The sequence below is a fragment of the Melopsittacus undulatus genome, chromosome 10 (assembly GCF_012275295.1).
Source record: "Melopsittacus undulatus isolate bMelUnd1 chromosome 10, bMelUnd1.mat.Z, whole genome shotgun sequence".
Lineage (NCBI taxonomy): Eukaryota > Metazoa > Chordata > Aves > Psittaciformes > Psittaculidae > Melopsittacus > Melopsittacus undulatus.
Window position 1 is genome coordinate 29,260,300 of NC_047536.1, and position 23,166 is coordinate 29,283,465.

The following is a 23,166-nucleotide window of genomic DNA, read 5'->3' on the forward strand; positions in this document are numbered from 1 at the left end:
GTTTGCAGAAGGGACAGTTGCTGAACTGCCAAGCACACTGACAAGACCTTAACTTTGATACATTCTGCTGCCAAATAAATGTCCAAAGCCTATCAGGCATGTCTGAAGCTTTCATTTTGTAAGTTAAATGGCCCAAATACTGGGAATGCTGGAGATTCAGGAGTGAGAGCTTCATGAACTTCATGAGTTATCAGATTTTAGAAATGGAACAACAACCTTTTTTACCATGTTAATGAATAACAAAAGAGCTTAGGAACAAAGAGGAAACGGCCTTATTTTTTATGAGCCGGTTTGTAGGTAGCATCAGTTATAATGGTTGCTATGTGAGAGTGAGGGCTGGAATCCATCCCTGTGTTGCTATGTGACATCAGTGTCACACAATACCTGAGCAGTAAAATCATATATTCTACTTAAAATGCATTTCCAGATTTCATCCCATAAATAGAACCTTTATGGGGAATTTTAGCCTTGGAGCTCCTCAGGAGCCCAGGATCCTTGCAATCAGTAGACACCAATAGGTTACTTCAAGCTCTGAAACTGAGCCTTGAGGAGAATCCTGAATCAAAGGAACTGTTGGTAATGTTATGCAAATGTCAGCCTGACAAAGGCTCTGACTTTTCGGTGCTCTCATTCTGACTTGAAGCAGGCATTGAAAGGATGGTTAGAGCTGGAATGTGACTTCTTTTATTATTTGCATGTAGCCTGTGTGGAAAAGTATTCATTTCTTCGCTGAATTGTTTCCTCCTGACCTCACTGCCACTCTTCTTACATACAGGCTGGCACTTTAGCCTTTACCCAAACAGCCTGTACACAAACAGATGTGCTCATGTAACCTGAGAAGCAATTTTAAGCCAAATCACTACTCTTGAGCAAAGCAGTTTTAGCAGTGGTTGTTTGCAATTTAGCTTAGATCAGCTGGGAACAGTTTAAAACTAGCCTGATGTAGGATACTTCCCTAGAAATCAAAGCGTCTACATAGAGGTTTGCACCTGCTTAACTAAATCCCTTTAAATCAACAAGGTCAAAATACTGTCCTTTCCCCACATTTAGGAAATCTGATACTTCCTTATTGTCACTTGAAGTCTAGGTATGAGTGGTTGCTTCAGCTCTGTTTTTGTAGCTGCCTGATTTCTGGCCTAAGTGATAACTGTGTTTTCTTTCCTACCAATTGTCCAGTATTTGTCAAAGTCGCATTAGTGCATCAACAAAGCTTAATCTTTGCCAACCATTTGCCTTAGTTTCCTCAGCAACCCAGCAGTGAGACACTAGTTTTGGCTTGGTGGAGGGTATTTACTAATTAAATTAAGCTGGTGCAGGCTTGAGTACAAACAACTCTTTACATTCACTGGATAAGTTGAGGAGATATAAGATTTTGCTCAGCACTGAGTTCAGTGGCTTCTAGCTAAAGCCTCGTTGGACTTTCCTCAGTTGCAAAATTTTATGAGCAATTTCATTAATTATTTGCTTTTTCTGATGTTACCATATTTCTGTAGTTACATTTTCACCACTGAAGCTCAGAGATGTGTGAACTAAAAGAGAGTGAGAAAAGTAACTGAACTTCATGCAGTCAAAAATAGTGCTGACCTTAGGCTCTATCTCAAAGATGAGATGTGGTGGCTTTTTTGGTCATTAGGCCTTAATTCCATTCACTAACTGCTTTTGGTTTCTGAGAAAGCTGTGCTGTACCTGCTTGTTGAAGGTGCAGTTGTTTACAAAACCGGCTTCACTGGGATGTGTGTTCCGTTCTGGCATTTTAGTGTAAAATTTTGCTGGATCTGTATTATTTAAAACCTTATGTGCAAAGATGTTACCAAAATTCACTGCTGGGGAAAAAGAAACTGTGTAAGTTGCAAAAGTGTGTTTTGTCTTTGGGTCTTCTTTCTTTTTTAAAAAGTTATATCTAGTCAGAAGATTTATTGGAAATTTTGCCATCAGATTTTCCTGCAGTAGATGCATTTCTCTGAACAGAATTTTCAGAAATGATTTTAGCTACTTTTGCTTCATTCTGGCAATGCTGAAGTTCTTACTCCTTTCTATTCCTTTCTGTTGGAGGGGACATGGCTCTGTGTTTGATACTTGAGGTTTCTGGTTTTGTCAAATAACTAAGCATTTTGCTGTAATTGATTTAAGGGGGATTGTAAGTTGTGAGTTGTAAGGCTGAGGGTGACAGCCAGAATTCATACAGACAACCACATAATCTTTGTAATAAATACTATATTTGTTAGCATAATGAATAATTATAGCAAATGCTAAATCAGGATTCTGCCAATTTACTGAGGAGCAAAAGACCTCTCTCATAGAAGGATCACTTCCCCTAACATGAAGATGTGATCTCATGTGTTGCATGAAGGTAGCAAGGATGGATTTCACCATTGCAGAGCAGGCCCTGTGTTCTCGCCTTATAAACTTAGTGTGAAACCACTTGCAGCAGAAAACCCCAACTCCTGTAGTAGACCTGTGAAGGTGGAATAACAGAAGTAGCAGCTCAGAACAGCTGATAACTTGGTGTTGTGCCAATGAATAAAATGTCTTGGAACCACTCAGACAGGAGGGGCTGAGTTTGTGGTAAAGAAAGTAATTTCTCTGGTTTTCTGCATAGTGCCAAATATGGAAGCAATATGCTAGAAGGATCTCTCTTTTATTCCTTTTTCGTATTCTGTAATGGTCAGGTGTTTACAAATGTGTAAAGGGTGGGTGTCAGGATGATGGAGCTAGGCTTTTTTCAGTGATATCCAGTTGATAGGACAAGGGGCAATGGGTGTAAACTGGAGCATAGGAGGTTCCATGTTAACATCAGGAAGAACTTCTTTACTGTAAGAGTGACAGAGCACTGGAACAGGTTGCCCAGGGGGGTCGTGGAGTCTCCTACATTGGAGATATTCAAGGCCCACCTGGACAAGTTCCTGTGTGATGTACTCTATGTTACCCTGCTCTTGCAGGGGGGTTGGACTAGATGATATTTCGAGGTCCCTTCCAACTCTTGGGATTCTGTGATTGTGTGATAGGATCTATGCTGATCTCTGCAATCAAGTTATTATTTTTGGTAAATGGTTTGAATTTTCTGTGTCTTATTTGAAGAGAAAATGAATCTATTGCTATTATTTTGTTATTATTGTATTTGTGCTTTGAAATCCTTTTCCAGAGGGCTAGGGGCTGTAAAAACGTGATGGCTCAAAAGAAACAGAGGTTTTTTGGGGGGGGTTGGGGTTTTTTGTTTGGTTTTTTTTCATTGTCATGGAATTTAAGTAATTCCCCAAGTGTCAATACACAGCACAGAGTCATTCCACCAGCTGGTGTTACCTCTGAGAGTAATAATACCTGCTTTTATCTTTTCTGTTCTCCACCTAGATCACAGATAAGATATTTCCGTCTTTATTACAGTGGAACAAGATGTAAATAGAGTTTGATACTGCATTATCCTACAACTGGTGTACTTCATGGAGGAAAGAATACAGTTGGCTCATGGTTTTAGCAGCCAGCATATTGATATTATCAGCAAGAGCCCAGGGATATTGTACAACTAGTGATTTTAAGAACACCTGCTTTATACAAAGAAGCTGTAAACATCTGTAGGAGGCTTGTAGTTTCTGGCATGTATTGTGTAGAAGGTTTGGGAGTTTTGCAGGGAAAAATTACTACTTCTCTGTTCATGGCGCCAGTTCAGAAGCAATCTGTCAGTCCTGAAAGATGATTTGCAAGAGTCGATTGTAAGTGCATGTACTGAAAAAACTATCAAAACCGTAAGATGGTAGAATACAGGACACAGAATAACTTATGAGATACTCAGCCAGTCACAGAATTGACTCTGGAACATGCTCAGTTAGGACAAAAAAAATCTATAATAATTGCAGTTTTATCTGGTGAGTCTGAGCATTTACATCCTTCCATGACTCACTAGTGTTACCTAGTATAAATATTCCCATAGTTAATAGTCACCATAATGGGTCTTTGGATAACAGGGAATGTCTTTTTAACCATGTGTTCTGTGGCTTATGTATTAGAGGCCTTTTTTGAAGGAAAACAGTTGGAAAATATTGTTCTTCCATTACTGTTTTGGGGTTTTTTTTCTGAATTTGAAGGGTGTCAGTGACAGTTGTGATGACTCAAAAGGAAGTGGAATATAGGAAAGGGTATTTTTGTAAACTGTGCTCTTAGTTTTTGAATGCCAGGTGAGAGTTGGCAAAGAAGGTTCATAGAATCATCATGGAATCACAGAATGGTTTGGGTTGGAAGGGAGCTTAAAGATCATCCAGTTCCATTCCCCTGCTGTGGGCAGGGACACCTTCCACTAGCCCAGATTGCTCAAAGTCCCAACCTGGCCTTGAGTATGTGTTCTTTTAATATTTGTATATATAAATGGGATAAAATGTGGAAAACCAAGAAAGTAATGTAGTAAATTGAAAACTCTTCATTGAAATCTAGTATTTGTTAGAAAAGAAAACATGTAAATTCCCCAGTGCGGACCAGGTCATAGATGCAAGGGCTAAAGGAAACAGAATAATAGAGATCTAGAGTTGATGCTTTCTTAGGGGTGAACCTTTCACTTCAATGATATACCTAGTACCCCACTGACTTGATAGGATTTCACCTATATTTCACATGTGAAAGCAACTAATCTACCCACCAAACTTCCTCTCAGACCTCCTGAAGCAACTACTCTTTGCCACTGTAAGATGCAGGATGGATAGGCTTTGTCTGTACAACATTTATGTTGTCACAGTGAGGATGCAGACAAGTCCTACTGTTTTGATTTTCCAAATGATGAATTAGAATTGGAGAAGTTGAAGTGATTTACTGCAGGTTTTAGGTGGGTTATTCCAGGTTATAAGTGACAACATTTTATTAGTGGGATTTAAAGGCAGGCATTGCTAGTCATTCTGTGTTTAGATTTAACAACACTGAATAGATTGTGACTAGAGAACAATAAAAATTAACCCTTGACACTGCAAGACAATGACATTTTCATCAATGCAAAAGTTTTTTTCTCTAAACCATCCGGTGTATTCTGGCAGGGGGTGAAGTAATTCCCTTCTGTCATATTGATTTAAGAAGCTGAAGTCTGTAGAAACAATGCACAAAAAACACAAAGGGTAAGAATAAGCTGGACTCTCAGGAGAGAAACAAATGAGAAAAAAAGTCTCTTGATGCTTCCTGTGAAATTCTTTACACAAACAAAAGTCTTGAGCAACTGAAGAGAGGGAAAGTGTAAAGAGGGATAGAGAAGCTGAAGTTGTATATGTTTGTGTACTTGTCACTACAAAAAACATAAGCCTTGGCATAAACCACAGGTGTTCTGGTTTCTATAAAATCAAAATCCTTTTTAAACAGTATTTAATTCTGACTTAGGTAAAAATTAATTTCTGGGACAATGCTATGCAAGTTCTAAATTTCAAGCAAGAGCTCTCTGAAAGTCACTCCACTGAGACACAGACTAGTTTGCACTCCAGTGCTGTCTTATGCCATGGCAGTGTGTGAAACTTTGCGAGGAAAAGGTTGGCTGTCTGTTCACACACCTCACTTCTTTACAGGTCTGCCTTTCTCCTTCACTCATGTTCTCTATTGTTCCTTCTGCTGGTGTTGGAAAAGGCTGAAGGAAAGAAGTTTGAATTCTGGGAAGGAAGTTGTTACTTCTGCTGTACCTCCTTTTAAAGGCCCTTTTGGATAATTGTGACTTCAATGTGAAACATGTATATAGGTGTCATGAAGCTATTTTGGTGAGAACAGTGGGCTTCAGTATCTATACCATGTCTTTGTGCCTAGCTGTACTATGATTTGTATTCACTTTATCTGGTTTCTGATCAAAGTTGCTCTCATAATTACCTGAAAAGACTTAGTTCCTACCTATTTTAATACGATCAATGCTCTGTTTTACAGAGAGGTTTGAATTATTCCAATATTTTGCATGGAGTTTTCTTGAACCACACCATCCTTCCCTGGCAAATTAATGGTGAAACAAAGAAGCACTTAAAAGAGATCTTCCTGTAATAACCCTGTGGTTATTCTGTGGCTTCAGCATTCAGATCTCAAAAATTAATTCTTTGAATTAAATGGAAACTATTATTAAATAAAATACTTTGAGAATAAGAAAATGTCAGCATCTTCTATGGTGAAGAAAGGCATCTCCTAGAAAATGCTCTGGGGAATAAGGCTTCTTATTATTTGTTATAGTAGTGGAGTTAGATGTTACTTAGTTAAAAGCAATGGATTTTGAAGGGAATGCTGTCATAATGGGAAGGTTTTGTAAGCATGGGATGGTAATTAATCATCTATATTCTGTGCAGTCATTGCCATTAGTTTCCTCGCTCCCATAAAAAGTGCCAGCAGCACTCCGTGCAGAGGAGAACCTTGGATCCAGGGCCATGGGTTACATCTCAGAAGATTTCTGGCATCCCTGTATGCCTGGTTCAGTCCTTTAAGAGTTCTGCCCTAAAGATGAAGTTTGGTTTGTGACAGTTCTTCTGTAATTAGAAGCATTGCTGGCAGCTCCGGGGCAAGGGGTAAGATTAAGATGAGGTACCAGCATTGCCTCTATGTTCAGTAATTGACAAGGCATGAGGAGTGACGTGATGAAAGCCATGTAAATCAGCACTATGATAACGAGCCAGAAACCCCATCAATAAAAAAAGGACCTGTCACCTTTAAGGCTGAGGTCAAAACTTCTTAATTCTGTAGAATTATGTCACAGAATGTAAAACACAGATTGATCCTTTATTACATGGTGCCGATGAAGGAACAGCAACCGGTTAAGTGAAAGTCAGTGCAGTGAGTACTGAATATTTCACTTTCTGCTCAGTTCATGCCTCTTTACTGATAATTACCCTTAATACATTCTTCCATCTGACCAGCACAGCTTTTCAAGCTAACAAATGGTATGTAATTTGGTGAAACTTTTGCCTGCCAAAACCACATTTCAAACCTGTGGTTTTATGCTGCTGGCAGTAGAGACATAGCAGGATTAGGAGAGCACCAAGTCCTTTGTCAGAGCAGGGAAAGAAAAGTAAACTGGAAAGGAAATGACAGATTAGAGAAGCTGGAAGATGCTTAAGAAGGCCTTAGGATCTATTTAATGTGTACATCACAGGCTGAGCCTTGTTTTTATGTATTGGAGAGAAATCCCCATGTAGGAAGTGGTATGCTGCTCTTACTGTGTTTGTAGTGCTGAAGGGCTCAAACAGCATGGCTGAGGTACTGTGCCAGCATGCTGAGGAATTTCTCTGAAAAGAGTGTTCACTTAGGATGAATATGATAGATGATATTTCTTTGTCTTTCAGGGAATTCTCCCATTCTGATGGAGTTATGCAGAAGTAGCAACATAAGCCCAGTTTTCTTGTTTATAGCTCATTCAAACTTGTAGAATAGATGCTCGCTAAAGATCCCCCTGTGCAACCAGTCCCTCTGCGCTGACCTTTGAAACAACATGGTCATGCATAGCTTTGCAGTAGTCTTAAATATAGAGGCTCTGTGCAGTTTCTGTAGCAAGCAGTAATAAAACGCTTTGCTTTTGCTGTTTTCTGCTCCAGTTGCTAGAAGTCATAAGACAAGAAATACATGTATGCTTTTGTGGGTAATCACATCTTCTGTTGCTTTCCAGAGCAGTAAGTGAAGCCAGCAAATGTTTGGATTCCTAGCTGGAGAGAGCCAGGAGTCACTGAAAAGTATTAGAGCAGGCAGCAGCCTTTCCCATTGAGGTGTCTTGCATGTCCTCAAGGGCTGTGCTACAAGATGGGGAGCATGACAGACCATATTTTCTATTAAAACTAAAAAGATAGCAAGCATCAGAACCAAACTGTACACAGGCACCTAGCTATAGTGCTGATGTGTTTCCAGCTGTGAGGCCTTTTCAGTAGAGCATGAAGGCATGTGCATTGCCCTGAAGAAGCTTTTAGCGTTTTTGGAAGGGAATTAAAGAAGAAGTAAAACAAATAAAAAGACTTCTTGTAACATCCTGTGCGTACTGCTTCCTGCTGTGGTTTCTTGGTGTTTTGTATTGCCTACTTTCTGTGTTTAGGAGGTGGCTGACAGCAAGAGCAAGCCACTCTTCTTTGGCATGGCTATTTTTATGTTGTCAAGAGTGATGGTGGCAGAGCTCTGTGTTGGTTTTTCAAGGCCCATATAAGTATTCTGAAGATGGTTTGTTGCTGTTAATTCTTGTTTTGCTTCCCTCTGCTTCCTGTTTAGGAGACCAGCAGGGAATGTTTTCCCTGTGGCTGAGCTTTCCTCCCAAGACATCCATCAGAAGTTATACCTGTGGTCACACGAAGGCCATGACTCTGCCCGGCTCACAGCCATTGCTGAGTACACACTGAGCTGCACTAGTGCAAGCCTTGTGCAGAGTGGCAAAAGTTCCGATCTGCGCTGGCTTTCCTAACAAAAGGGAGTGGATGGATGGATGGATGGATGGATGGATGGATGGATGGATGGATGGGTGGATGGAGAAGGCTTGACAATGGAGTCACATTTCTCTGTTATTGAAAATTTTCAAGAAAACCCCTGTGCCCTGCCCCTCCCTGATTATGAAGCCATGCTTGTTTGTTATATGTACTTGCTACCCAATTAGCACTTCTGCTCATGCACACAGCAGCAGGGTGTTAGCCACAGGATGTTACAGTGAAACCCTTAAGCTTCTGTTATTTACTTTTTAATGCAAAAGTGTACACAGTATTAGATTAGTGTAGCAAGTTCTCCTGTTGCTTGAGCTTGATACATGCAGAATGATCAACTGCACTGCTCTACTGGGCTTCAAAGACAAGGATGTAAATCTAAATTCCAGCTTAGACCAAGCATTGCAGTCCCATCCTTACTGTCTCCCCAGTTTAAATTTAGTAGTTTACTGCGTTCTAGTGGAAGATGAGTGCTCTCCAGGGTAAGATCTAGAAAGCACAGAGAGCTGTGGGTACAGTAGCTTTAGCAGCTCTAATTTGTGTGTAACTTGCTTATGCATGTTAGCAGTAATGCTCAGGTGAGTGGGCGATGAGGCAGTTCAGGAAGCTGTAAGGGTATTACTTTCTGTGTGGTTAGTGTTTGGCTGTTTGAGTTACCTCAGCTGGCTGCAATCAGGCTGCAATTGCCTAATTGCATAAGCAGTAATGTTGTTGGTACAAGGCAGAGGAGAGAAATTTGCAGCCAGGGACTGCGTGGAGAGGCAGTTTTGGTTGGTGTAATTGCCTGTGGAATCACTCCCTTATTTCCATCTTGTATTGCTTCTTTAACGCTTAGGCTGGAGAAAACCACAGGACAGCTTTCAGTGTCAGTGATTGAGGAAGATGGGCTCTTTCCAGGTCAGAGTAATTCCCCAGACTACATCAAGCAGGCAGCTCTGCTTGGGCTGTTAGCAGAGAAAGAAATGCTGCAGTCCCACTTTACTCCTATCTCTGTTTTGTCCACCATCTGTAGTGCATTTAAACACAGCTCCTTAACTTAGTACAAAGCTCAAATAAGAATAAAAAGGCTTTAGTAAAGGATGCTATATTAAGGTGATGTTAGATTGAGCATTCAGAATTCTTTTCTTGGGATCTTCACTGTACAAGAAGGCTGAAACAAACTCTCTAGAAAAGACGTTGCCTCTATAACTTTTGGGGGAATTTTTATAAACACTTATTCCTAAAAAGCTTTTATGCCTATAGTATTTTCTATGGAAACAACCAACACTTTAAAATGCAGTTGTCTGAAGGCAATGTTGCATGTGTTTTGCCTTTAACTTGGCTTATGCCGTTGTGCTTAGGTATGCAAATTGGATGTGTTTTTTCTTGGAACAGTCAGCTATTTAGGCAAAGTAACTGTGAAAATACATCCACAAATGGACCATATTTACAATCCAGGACCTCACACTTTATTTTGTGTAAGTAAAATTGGTTACTGTTTTAATACATAACTGAGTTAAATCAGACATTTATTTAATTGGCAGAACTTGAAATTCCAGCTTTATTTATGTAGGGAATTCCGAGCATCTGAATAGATGCACCGCAAGTCACTGGCAATCTGAGACTGTTGCTTTTATTAAATTCTGGGGTGTTTTTCTACTCTAAATATTTTATTACAAATAAAAGCCCTGCTATGTGTGAGCACTCAGTAACTGGCAATCAGCTGAGTTCACAGATGCGGTTAGGACTCTTGCAAAGGCTAAATTCAATCCAGTGTGTAAACGTGGTGGATGAAGTGTTAAATAACCTATTTGCTTTGGCCCGTTATGGACCTGGGCTTTGGCAGCATATTTAGAGGTTTGTTCTGTGGACTGCTGGTAAGGATGGGTCACTGGGGGAAGCAGTGCCAGCAGTGTCTGAGGTGACTGACGATGGGCTTGGATGGGGAGCTGCTGCATTGACACACAGGATGAATGGTGGGAGTATCAGCTCCAAAGGGAACTCCTTGTGTGAATTTCTTGGCTAGACAGTAGGTGCTACTATTCAGTGTCTAATGAAAAGGCAGCTGAGGGGAAAATATTTGAGAAGAAAAAATGGCAGCTGGAATGAAGGGGCTACTGTATGCCCTGGTCAGTGCACTGGCACATAGGCAGTGTGGTCAGTGTCCTTTTCTTACCAGGGACAGTTCCTACTCCTGGATGGGGCTGGTGGACAAAGCTGTATCTAATCCTAACTCCAGGTCTGTGGTTATGAAGTACCTGCCTTAAAAATAGTTTTCAAGGGACTGTCATAGTGATAAGGGCTTAAGCTGCTTTAATCATTCTTCTTGCAATGCAGGGGAGAGACCTGTGATGATTTTGAGAAAAGGTATTTTTGAGTCTGCAGAAATATTAAGCTTGCAGAAATATTAAGTTGGATAGATGTGCTTCATATCTCACAGCAATGTAACTCCATTGACTTCAGATGAAGGGAACTCAAATTTTAGCTGTTTTATATTTAAAACCATCAGAATACTTAGAACAGTTTTGACTACAAAGCCACTTCTGGTAAAATTAAAATTTTAGTAGTTCCTTCTAAGTTTTTCCATCTATTTGCACCTCTAAAGAAATAGCAAATGGATACCAACGCTACATTCTTAGCTTTGCTCAAGAACATACATAAATTAGAACTGCTAGCTCACTTTCAACAGCACCCTCCTAACACAGCACAAAGCATTTGACCCAGCACTTCTAAATAGCTCCAAGTGAAGATGACCTTTTAATGTAGCCTACAGCTAAGAGAGCCCTGTCCATCCTTGTACATACCCAGGCAGTACTAGTATGTCCTCTCAAACATTGCAAACAAGTCAGAGGCCATGGGAATGCTGGGGAGGGCAGCTTGCTTGCTGGAGCCATCCAGTTCAGGGCCTGCTAGCAAGCTTCTCTGTCTCTCAACTTCCCCTTTATGTTTAAAATATAATGGTCTAATTCTTTGCTCTGATTCAGAGGAAGCCGGGGTTTAAGACTGTGTGTGATATGATTGTGTTCTGCAGGACCATGTGTGCAGAGCAGAAATGCCACAATGAGAGGGGGCTTTTCTTTAGGCTGTCACAACAAAATAAATGTACGTGAAGGGGAACTATGAAACCAGCTCTTTGGCTGGCTTGGGGCAGTAGGACAGGCAGTATTTTTAGACCGTGCTCTTGTCTAGCACTTTGACCTGGCAAAATGGCATCATTTTCCACTTGTCTGAGGAGTGGAACAGGTTACTGTTGGGTATTGGATGCAGTGAAGAATTTCGGTCTGGCTGCACACCCCAAACTGGTGCTTTTTTTAAATAGCCCAAATATTTTTAGTCTGTAAAACTGGGCAGGAACACTGACAAGAATAAGCCCTCTGAGGATGTTTGAGGTGCTTTGTGGACAGAGGTTGGCTCCAGACCCCTTTGCATTGGCCTTATGCTTCTCTGTAACGCTTAGGAGTGTAAACCTCTTTGGGAAAGAGAACTAAAAAGCCATGGCCCTTGTGTGCCTTCAGGGAGGTTTCTGGTTTGGTTAAAATTTTGGCAGCATATTTCATAATTAATTCAGGATTTTCTCCTGCCTCTTTTTGTAGTTCAGTCCTTGCTTACTGCTTTAATCCAGTGTAGGAAAGATGGTTGGAAAATGCTGTGTGCCACCACCACGAGCAGCTGCAATCAGGTGGTGCACACTTTAAAGCGGGGCAGATGCTTTACACTGGGCTCAGATCTGCTGCTGCACTTGGGCAAGCAGCTTTTCATCAGCTGAACTGTGTGTTCCTGCTCAGAGCTAGGGTCAAAATAAGTGTTTGTGAGGTAATTTTTTCTAATTCCTCTTTGAAACCAACATGTGAAAGAGACTCTCTTTTTTTTTCCTCTTTTTTTGTGTGTAAATAATTGCAAATACATCAAGGCTGACTTTTGCAAGGTGCAGCTGTGTGTGCACCCCATCTTTCTCTGCCTGCAAGCCCAGTCAGCGGTTGTGTGTGAGCACCCACAAGGAAAGCACATGCAAAGTGGCAGCTCTGAAGCTGTTCCTTTCTTTTCTGTGGGAGGAAGTATAAATGCATTGTGTTTCTTAAAAAAAAACCAAGAAACCCAACCCAAAATCAATCCCCCCAAACCCAGCTCTAAATTAGCAAAGTTTTCTTTGGCTATAGTCAAAGGTTGAAGTACCTCCCGCCATGTTGCCTGGAAATACCTCTCCTGAGGTGAATTCATGGTGGAGCTGAAACCAAATCTCCCTGGTTTTTATCTTTTCTTTTTAATCAAAGTGGAGTGAAAAAGCCCAAGTGCTTGGCTTGAAAAGGTTCATTAAGTGCTGGATGGTTTTTGCAAACTTGTTCCATGTACTTACTTAGAGAGAGGCTGGTGGTCTGGTCAGGGACCAGGGGTCTCTATTCTTGTTTACAGCATTATTCTGTAGTGAAGTATGAAATTGTCATACAAACAAATATTTACTATGTAGTTGCAATATAGGAATGGATTATCTCTGTAAACAGATACTTTCTCAGAAGACAGGCCTGATCAACAGTTTGTATAAAGACAACAAATGGACGACTAAACTTTTCTGCCATTGATTTCATGGGGGGTGATGTGTCACATCGTCTCTGTGTGGGGAGGCGGCAAAAATTCAGGTCAGTGTCCTTCTTGAGATTCGTTTTCCTTTCCATTTACCTGTAAAAGATTAATCTTTTAGCTCACAAATAAACATCCCTTAACTGCTGGTTTTATGAGGTGGGAGAATCCATAGCAGACAGAACTTGATATACTGTTTGCTTCTTGAAAGCTGCCCAAGCTGCATGAACCACACATTATCTGATGTGCTCCAGTGAGAGGGGGGAGAGCCAAGTCCATGGACATCAGCCCATCCTGCCTTTAATAGAAAAGCCTTGGGGCAGTCGGAGTTCCCTTCTTTTTTCCTCCCTTCCTTCCCCTCCCCTTATGGGATTCCACTCCTTTTCACCAAATCGCGTATTTTTCCATCCATTTGAAGTTCTTGGAAACCTTTCACAGGCTACAGAGAAACAGCCGCTCTGCTTAGGCTCTAGTGCTGAGGATCCCAGAATGTCACAGCCTTTTGTAGGGCTTGTAGTGCCTCCCTGGAAAGCTGTGTTCCCCATTGTCACACCCCAGGCACTTAAGCAGATTTCTCCCAGTAGGAAATGTCAAGCTCCAAAGGCCAGGAATGCTAATGTTTGTATGCTGCACCAGAGCCCCAGTTGCTGGTTATGGAGGAGGAAAAGTGCCATAAGAATTTACAGTCCTTACAGGTGCTGCTGCTTGTAAGGAGCCTGAGGAAACCTGACTGCAGTTGCTGCACAGGCAGATACCAGGATAATCTCCTAAGCCAGGAATAACATTGTGATTTAAATCCCTTGACTGCACCTGTGGCTAGTATACCTGCATGGATTTTCTCAAATGCAGTTATTACTACTTGCTGCCTAAAATCTGGTGGCCAATATGCCTGAAATCAGGAGAGTTTCACTGGAATGTCTAGTAGTTGCTGCTAATTCCAGTACTAGTTTTCTGGATGAGGCACCTACAGATTTCAGTGGTTCCCATTTTACCTCTGCTATGAGGACCAATTATTATGAAACCTGTGAGTGCATAAACAGAGCTGATGCAAATACTTCTGGGAACCTCTCTAAGGTGAAATGTCTAGTTTTGACATTGTGATCGGTTCTTCTGTAGCTCTGAATTTTATCAGTTGAGAAGGTATACCTCTGTTCAGTCACCTTTGCACTTTTGGGTCCTTTTAAACTTAATCAAGCACCAATATTCATGCAGTATAGGTGCATTTGAGAGTTTGTTTTGGTACACAACCTAGTTGAAACCCAGCATGTCTAAGTCAGTGAATGGAATACTGTTCATTCAGTGTGTTAGCTACATATATACACGTGAATTGCGATCAGATAGACATCTGCTTGAGAAGATACCTATAGGTGCAATCTCAATATTTAGATCTGAAGTCTGATGCTAAACTGGCTTGTAAGACTCTGGGGACTTATCAGCTGGGCATAAATGTTCCTAGTGAAATAGGATCCTGGGATTTTGTTACGTGCTTGCAATGTAGATCAAGTTTGCAGGTCACCCGAGATCATGGTACTTGGGCCCAGTGTAGATTCACAACGTAATTTAGCACAAGTGTCAGTGAACCTGATGGCAGTAAGCTGAACTGGTCTGCTTCAGTTAGCCCAGAGATTCAATTTAAGCTTGAAAATTGATATTACTCAGTATCATCACAGAAACTCAGTTGGAAGACTAAGGGCCTGGTCCTCAGGTGGATCCACTCACATGCAAATTGGTGAAGTTATGTGGGTTATACCCCTGCATGTTTTGGCAGGTCTGTTTGCCTGACCAAGAACTTCAATTGTTAACTGAAAAGATCAGCTCATTACACATATTCAGAAACTGAGTACATAAGACAAGATTCTACTTTATTTTTTTGAGCTTTTACCTATGCTCTGTGATCCTTACCTGCAGAGGGGATAATACTGGGGAAGTCTTTGCCTGTGTTGCAACTGATGTAAAGAAATTCCATGGACTTCACTAGATTTCATTTTAAAGTTTTTCTGTCTTGTCTGTTTAGTGTTTCATGTATTAAGATGCTGTCACTGGAAAGAAAAAGAGTAGAAAAGGGAGATAATCTTTCTGATATTAAAGTGCTTTAGCTTGGATGGAATCTTGAAATACTAATTGAAGAAATCTTTGCTACAAGTACGTTCAATGTCTGGACTTCACTATTTTTGGGGACTACTTCATGTTTCTAGTCACTGATGTCTCTACCTCCCTCTTGAAATAGGAGTAGCTGTGTAGAGCCTGAACCCTGATTAAACATTCCTTGGTACTGATAGGATCTTTGTAGTTGGAGACATCACTAACTTAGAACTGGTTGCATTCTGCAGGCTTCTCTCTATTATGGACATACTTAATGTAAGTAATATGGGTCAAATCCTGAAATATTTATGTCGTTTACTTGGCCCTTACTCCTGAAGCAAACATTTGTTCAAGTAACATAAAGGTTACGCAGACACAGATTTGTTCTTCTACATAAGGGGAATAAAGTAAAACATGATTTTCAAACAAACTATGTCCTGAAAACCTTTTGAAGAGTTCCATGGTGCACTGAGATGATCAAAATTATCTCATGATTGAAGAAAAGGGAGAAAGACAAGAAGAGGCCAATAAAAGGGAGAATATTCCAAAGGCTTGAGAGAATTAGGCACATAACTTTCTTAAGCTCCTTTGAAAATGCAAACAAACACTTTTTCTGTTGATATTAAAAAATGGGCTGGAGTCATAGAGGGATAGAAATGGACAGAAGGACATGCTGGAGCTGGGGGTCTGCAAAGCAGGGAGGCTGAGTTTTCTTGTGGTGTGGGTTGGGGTTTTTTTTGTTTTTTGAATCTTCATTAGTGAGCATATTTAGTGATTTAGGGGTAGAGTTCTAGAGGCGGGAGGGCATGAAGAGGAGTCCAGAGAGACAGGGTACAGAACGTATGAAGATATTGGTAGAAATGAGTCCTAAAGGATTTAAGAGATGAAAAATGTAGCTTTTGTTGAGCCCTGAAATGAACCAGGATCTTCTGACCTGCCTGGGGATGCAAATGTTAGTGACCAGCGATGCAAATATTAGTGACCAAGGGGAGGAGGGGATAGCAGATGTCAAGGCAATGATAGGGAAGAGACAATGGATGCTCTGCGGCACCAGTTGCTCTTTCACTTCACAAGATTTTTGTAATTCAAATGAAAACAAAGCCCCCTTAGGAAAGGGACAGCTCTTTGAGTGAGAAGCACTGCAACATATTTTACTCTTGCTTCCCTTTGGTTTCACCTTCCTTCATCAGTCAATGCATGAATGAATTTGGTCTGACCTTTTTTAGTTGTGGCAAAATTCCAGTGTAAGTATCAGCACGCTGGAATTACAGATATTTCAGTCCAGGATCTTTTTGGAGCCTGCTTTGTCAATTACTTTTTCTGAGAAGTGCTGCTAGATCAATTCACTTGTGCTGAGTCCCAGAATACTACCATTAATTTTGCATGTGTCAACTTGCAGTGCCCCATGGTTGTAGCACCCTTGCTGACAGTCAGTCATTGGTTCACTTACAGAAACAATTCAGTAATGCTCATTGCCCTGGAACTTTGTATTTGCAGATGCTGTGAAGCTGGTACAGGAAAGGAGGGTGGTCTAATCTAAACCTGTCACCCAGACACTCTTGATGGGAAGAAAAAGGCGTTTCTAGGGAGCAGTTCAGCCTTTCTTCTTAAACGTCACTCCTAGAGTGCAGTGAAGCCTGCCCAGTGCTTTGTGTTGTAGAAGGAACCTATATCACTAACTTCAGGTTAGGTTCCAGTTTTCAGGTGGGTGCAATTAGATGAGGGGAATCCTAGCCACAGTGATTTGTTGACAGAAACTGTACCTTACATTAAGAAGTGGCTATTTCTCTTATGTAGTAGATAAAGAATGGATCCATTTTATTTATCCAAGCATTTTATTCATACCTGCACTTACAAATTTTTCAACAGCTGAGTTTCTGAACAGTTCCCTGTATTTCATTTGGTATTCATCAGACTTAATTTATGTCAGATTAAGAAGTGGGGAAGAGGCTTCAGGTTGCCATGATCAATGTTCATTGATCATTGTTAATGTTCATTGGCAGTGGCAGTTTTGTAATAGGTGTAGATCTATTTATTGCTTATATATCTGTACAATTACTAAAAAAATATCTGTTGAAAGTACACTTCAAATAAAAATATCTGCTCTGTGATGCACCTGGATTTTGCAGCTGAAGCTGCAGTTGTGTTCTGATGATCTTCCTAATTTCACCTGAGATGGAGTCTACTGTTTTTTTTGCAAAGGGTCATGCAGACTTCTGTGAGAAGAGATGATTCATGCTGTGATATCCATGATTCTGTGTGTGTGAAATGATTGGTATTTGAAATGACAACACTGGAATGAAAAAAGTCATCTTAAAAGAAGGAAGAGGGGAGGTGAGGGTGAAGCTGGGGCATATGAGCAAGAAAGACATTTTCTCCTGGGATATGGGAGTAATAGGTGTGAGAACAAATACCTTTGTATTTGCTTTCAAAAATAGTGCAGTGAGTGTCACAGAGCAGAGGTGATCAGTAGAAGTGGTTGTACTCATTTCATGTCTAACGTAGCCCAAGATGATGCAAGGGCTGGAAGTGTCATTTTAGAACCTGTACAGTAGAGTCTTTGACCTTCTGCTTAGCAGCAGGCAGTGGTGAGAGTTTGCAGCTCAGACTGCTTGAGCTGATTGCAGAGAATGTTTGTTATTCTGTAATGTACGTGACTTTCTTTTTTAAATCATTTTGGTTAGCTAATAGTTTAGTTCCTCTTCAGGGGATAGATAAATTAAATATGTACCAATAAGCTCAGATGCTTTAAAGCCTATTTGATACACAGGAAGCCTGAAATTAGGGCAATAAAAGATATTTCTGATGCTACTTCCTCTTACTAAACACCTCTGCCTACCAGGCAAGTCCCTCTTCAGCTGTTTGCTGATGAATTTATTTGGCTGTAGAGCTGAGCTACTTTTTGCAGTGTTGCTCTCACAGCTGTGGCTCTTTATTGTTCTAAATGGATCTAGAGAAATATATTCTTCATAGGTGGAATACTCTATGCAGGAAATTCAGTATAATGCACTCATCTGATGCTTAAGTTCTTTATTCCTTTGCCAGACATTGATAATTTAAAATGTGTTTTTATAGAGATCTTAATATAGCATCTAGTAATTGAGCAATAAGTGAGTACAGGATTGCCAGTTTACAGTGTAAGATGTACAGTAATGTACTTTTTAAAAGTAGTAGGATTGCTTCAGTCTTGCTCCATTTTACATGTGTAATGTTAGTGATGTCAGAGGAATTGCTTCTGGTTTCCTGTGTTCTACCTTGAATTTCACAATTGAAAAACCTGTATCACGCTTAGTATTCTACATGTGTGTGCTGGCTTCTGTCCAGGGAGGTAAGAAATGGTTGAAAAGTAGTTTGAATTTAGAGAATAATAAAGCCATCTGTCTTTAAAATCCAGCTGTCTCTAGGATGGAAGTCAGTAGATCTCAGTTAATAGTGCACAGTACTGCAGACCACTCTAGAAGGAATAGAACTGAAGCAGGTTCACCTCCAGTTGAAGTGACTTGATTCCCAATCAGTTGTAACCTATATGTTCGCATTCAGTGAAGGATCTGCATTTGGGTGTTTACAACATGCTGAAAGGGGAATGCTGGAAGACTTAGTTGTCCATAGGAATGCACATTTAGCTATTATTAAGTGGGGGAAGAAGAGGAGAGGAACTTCTTATGGGATTTATTTTGTATAAATTGCCTTGTGCAGTCATTGTTATGTTATTTTGAGATTATTTATTACACTGTCTTTCCGTCTTCAGTGCAGGTGAGGATTGCAGTTCATATGCGGGATGCAGGATATTGATGTTTCCTGTCATTTGTTAGAGTTTTAGCTTAAAACCATCATATCTGATAGAAAGCAAAAGAACATGATCAGGATGACAATACTCAAAGCTAACAATTGAGTAACATGAGCAAGGATGCACCTGCTTTTAACACAAACTTCAGCAAACATTCATTTTAAATTATCAGACTATTTCAGTAGAGCCATGCTCCCACAGGACTTTCAAGCTGCTTTGCTAAAGACAATGGAGTATTTTGGTATCTCGCTTGTACTTCAGTGGAGGCAAAGGCTTATTTAAGCCACATTTAGTGGCAACATTAATTCAGGTGATGGAAGAAATTAAAATTAAAGTTACACTTACAAGTATTTATTCCAGTCTTTGTGAGAAGTTTTCTCTGTATCATCAGACACAGGTTAAGGCACAGCCCTTAAGCTGTAGTTGCAAGGTGAAGATACCAGTGGTGGTTAAATGATGAAATTCATTGTCCATGTCACCTCTTCCTTTTTCACTGTGAACAAATTTTTCTGGAATCAAAATGTCTGCACTTGTAAGAAACTTTAAACAATTGATTTCACGAAGTATGAGGCTCACCTAGATCTCTGTGTTGTTCTGAATCTGGCCTGGTCACTGACACATGGAACAGAATTACCTCACTTGTCTCTTAAGAGGAATATGAAATTCCAGTCACTCGTTGATAAAATGGGTTTCACAGGATTGTGCTTTCAGATACTGCTCCTTCTCAATATGGTCACCAGTTGCCTCATCGTTGTTGGTCTGTTTCTGTTCTCCCTTTCATTTCCTTCAGGGTTATGTACAGTTTGCCTGCTTTGCTGTTTAATCAAAAATCTTCTGCTATTTTTGAACATTTGAGGAAGTATCTGCCTCAGACATGAATTTTGAGAAAGGCATGAACAAACTATCACTGCCTTGGCCCTAGTATTTGCCATGTGTTACTTTTGCTACATAAAAGGTGGCAAACACTGATTTTTCCTAATAAAGTCAAGGCTGCAAGTCAAAAGTTCAACAAGGGCCATTTGAAAAGCATTTGGGAGAAATCCCACTTGCTTCAGTCTGTTTATGTGAGAACAACTTGCAATTAGGAGATTCTTTCCTTAAGGTATGCTTTGTGCTTTTGTGGTTCAGAGGTAAGACACCCAAAGCAACAAGGTTTCATTACGGCAGTAGATTGTAAGGATAGTAATCTGAAGAACAAACACCTTCATGAAAAAGGGGCCATTAAAAAGTACTTCTTTACTGAAATTAACTTTTATACGTACATTGCATTCTAGATTTGTAATGTGTTAGTATTTGTTGGATGTTACTTACCCAACATGACATGGTGCAGAAGGGGAGCATTTTACTCTGCTCATTCTGATTTGTCATAGATCTGCTTGAATCCTGCAAGGCATTTGTACTGTAAGACAAACTATAAGCTGTGTTTATGCATGACATGAGGAGCATCAGACATGGCCTGCTGAGCTTGGAAGCAGCAGACCTTGAGGGCAACAAGTCACAGCACACAAATACATGTTATGTTGATGCAGCAGCAGAATTTTAAACAAAAACAAATCTGCTCTGGGTTGTTTTCCTAATGATTAGCACATACTCGTGGAAGATGAGACCTTTACAGACCTTTATCAGGAGAATGAAAGTTTCTCAGCTTGATTTAACATTTTTTTCCCTACACTGTACTGCGATCTGGTTTTTTTTTCTGGACTCATGAGCTCTACCAGACCTTCTCCCCATGTATCACAAACTGCCATCCTTCCTAGAATCCCTGATAGTTTGTAAGTGTAGTAAACCAACAGCACACCACAGTAGAGTTCTGCTTTTGGCTGCAGCAAAGCGGTGATCATGATCAACCTGCTGTGTCCTTTGAATGATTTTTCAGAGTCCCCAAGTCTTAGGAATGTTTTTCAAGAGCTCTCAAGAAAGCTGACCCTATGCTTTCACATATCCCTGCAGGATAGTGAGTTCATTTTTACAGAGATGGAAGGTGTTGCAGATGAAGAGGGTTATATTGAGGGGTGTTTGAAAGTTCCTTGTGGGAAATACCAAAGACTGAAACCCTTGAATTTGTGAGTTGTGTAGAGTGTGAAGAGATTGGAGCAGCCACAGAGAGCATTTGCCTCAGTAACTTTTTAGGTGGCCAGAAAAGCCTTTACCCCCTTCAACAACTTTGTCTTTAATAACAATATGTTTTGGAATATAAATAAGATGGACATGGCAAGTTTTCTGATATTTACCACCACCCTCCTCTGTCATTTGCCATCACCTTTGTCATGTCTTCCCCCAAATACCTGTCAGATTTTTCAGATAAATCAATAGGTCTAATAAAAGATCATACCAGTCCCTGAGCTGTTTCCCACAGAGAGCTGCATACTGCTTGCATAATGGATCTTCAAGTCTGTGTCACCACGTGAGTAGAGGGATGGTGTTGGTACAGATGAGCTTAGAGCCTAGTCAAACTAGTAGCACAAAAAGTCACTTGAGAAGTTTGGAAAACACTGACCTGAATGTCTAAACAACATCTCTGGGAAAAGGGCTTTTTTTTTCCAAGCTAGAAGTGGTTTGGAAGGAAAGTGGTGTTGTCATGTGAACAGGGCATGCAAGATTAGCTCTATGAGCTCCTGTTTAATAGCTTGTATTTATCATGCTTTTTAATTTGAATGACTGTGTTACAAAAGATTCTGTTTGCACGTGCGAAGGTATTGAAAACTGGGGAACAAATAGTTCTTCATCCACGAAGTTCTGGTATTTTGGGGAAGATTGCATTTTAGAAAGCATTCTACTAAAGTTCTAGGACCAAAAACTCCCGTAACTGTCTTGTTTTATTATTGCTGGAAAGACTGCTGTTCATGCACATCAGGACAAATCAGAAGCTGTAGGAGATTTGACAGATGATCTACAAAGTTGACTGCCTCTTTCCCTCTTATGTCTTTCATCCTTTCTACTCTCTCTCTGCTTCTGTGCCTCTCTCTTTTTTTTTGCTTGGTTTTCCTTCTCCTTTTCTCACGCCCACATTAAATGATCTTTTCCGACAAGCATCACAGAAAAGCTGTTTTTTAGATTAACACAGACTCTACTCTTACTGACTAGCCTGCAACAGCTAATGTGATTTGCACTTGTTTACCAGCTTTCTATAATTAGACTCATCATACTGGGACTAATATGCAGGTAACTATTAGTCACCAGTGGAGCTGCTAATTGTGTAGATTAATGAATCATTCCAGTTGGATTTGTTGTCTCCAAACAGATATGCGATTAAAGCAAGGAAAAGTCTCTGCCTGGCTTATCTTTGGATAGTGACTTTAATTTGATGTGCTACCTCGTATAAATCAGATGCTTGATTATTAATAGTCAGATATCACACCCAGCACTGAAGTGGGAGAGCAACAGCTATTCCTGTCAGTCCTCCTGCCATTAGTCATCATGCTGAACACTTCATCTCAGTTCCCTGACTGTTGCCAAGGTGCTGGGCAGTACATTAACATTGCAACAGTTTGTGGCCAAGTTACTGGCAAAGTGGACTGGCTTGTTCTTATAAAAGGCCTCTTCCACCACTGGCACACGTGTCCTGTGCCTTTAATACAGGAATCTGTTTTTCAGACTTCTTGGTCCACACAACCTGCTCCAAGCTCTCCATATCTAGCTGGAATCTAGCCAGGATCTCCTTCCTGTTTAGCGATGCAAGAGAAGCAATGTGGTTATAGTCCTTGAAATTTGTTCAAAAGCAGGACTGAAAATAAATGTAGGGTCTGTGTGCCTCATTAATTAATCTTTTATGGATGCCTGTCCTGTAAAATGTGAATGGCTGACAAGTGACAGAGCACCATGGCTAAACAGAAACAGAGATGTGCTTGTGTTAGTGCTGGAGGTCAGACAGAGAGACATGTTCCCTGTCTTCCACCCAAAATACCAGAGGAGAAGGCATTCCAGAAGTTCTGAGTTTGGTTCAGTGCCATTGCTTCTTATCAGGTTGTAAACTGCTTCCAATCCCAACAGGCAAGGGGAAAAAAGAAAAAGCTGAGTGTGCATCAGCTGATATGGGCATTGCACAGGAATAGTTCAACTTTTAAAAGCCTTTTATTATCAAGCTGTAACAAAGCTGCTTTGTACCATAAATACAAAGAAATGACCTGCTTCCCCTCTGTCTCAGGTGGGTAAGAAAAGTTCCTTTCTTCCTTGCTTACAGCACTCCCCAGGGTTCACTCTTTTGTGTGGGAGGTAAGTTGGAAACCACGAACAAGAGGAGAGAGGAAAGCCCTCTGCCCTGCTGTGCATGGGTCACACAGTTTATCACAGCAGGTTCTGTCAGCACTGACTTCCCTTCAGTCTCACCTGCGGGTATTTGCATCTCTCTGTTGATGTCTGTGG

General features: G+C 40.6%; 1 protein-coding gene across 1 annotated transcript in view; it reads left to right on the plus strand.

The window, feature by feature from the left end:
* Positions 1-23,166, plus strand: part of PREX1 (phosphatidylinositol-3,4,5-trisphosphate dependent Rac exchange factor 1) — a 151,918-nt gene that overhangs the window by 38,283 nt on the left and 90,469 nt on the right. The gene's annotated exons all lie outside the window — the stretch shown is intronic.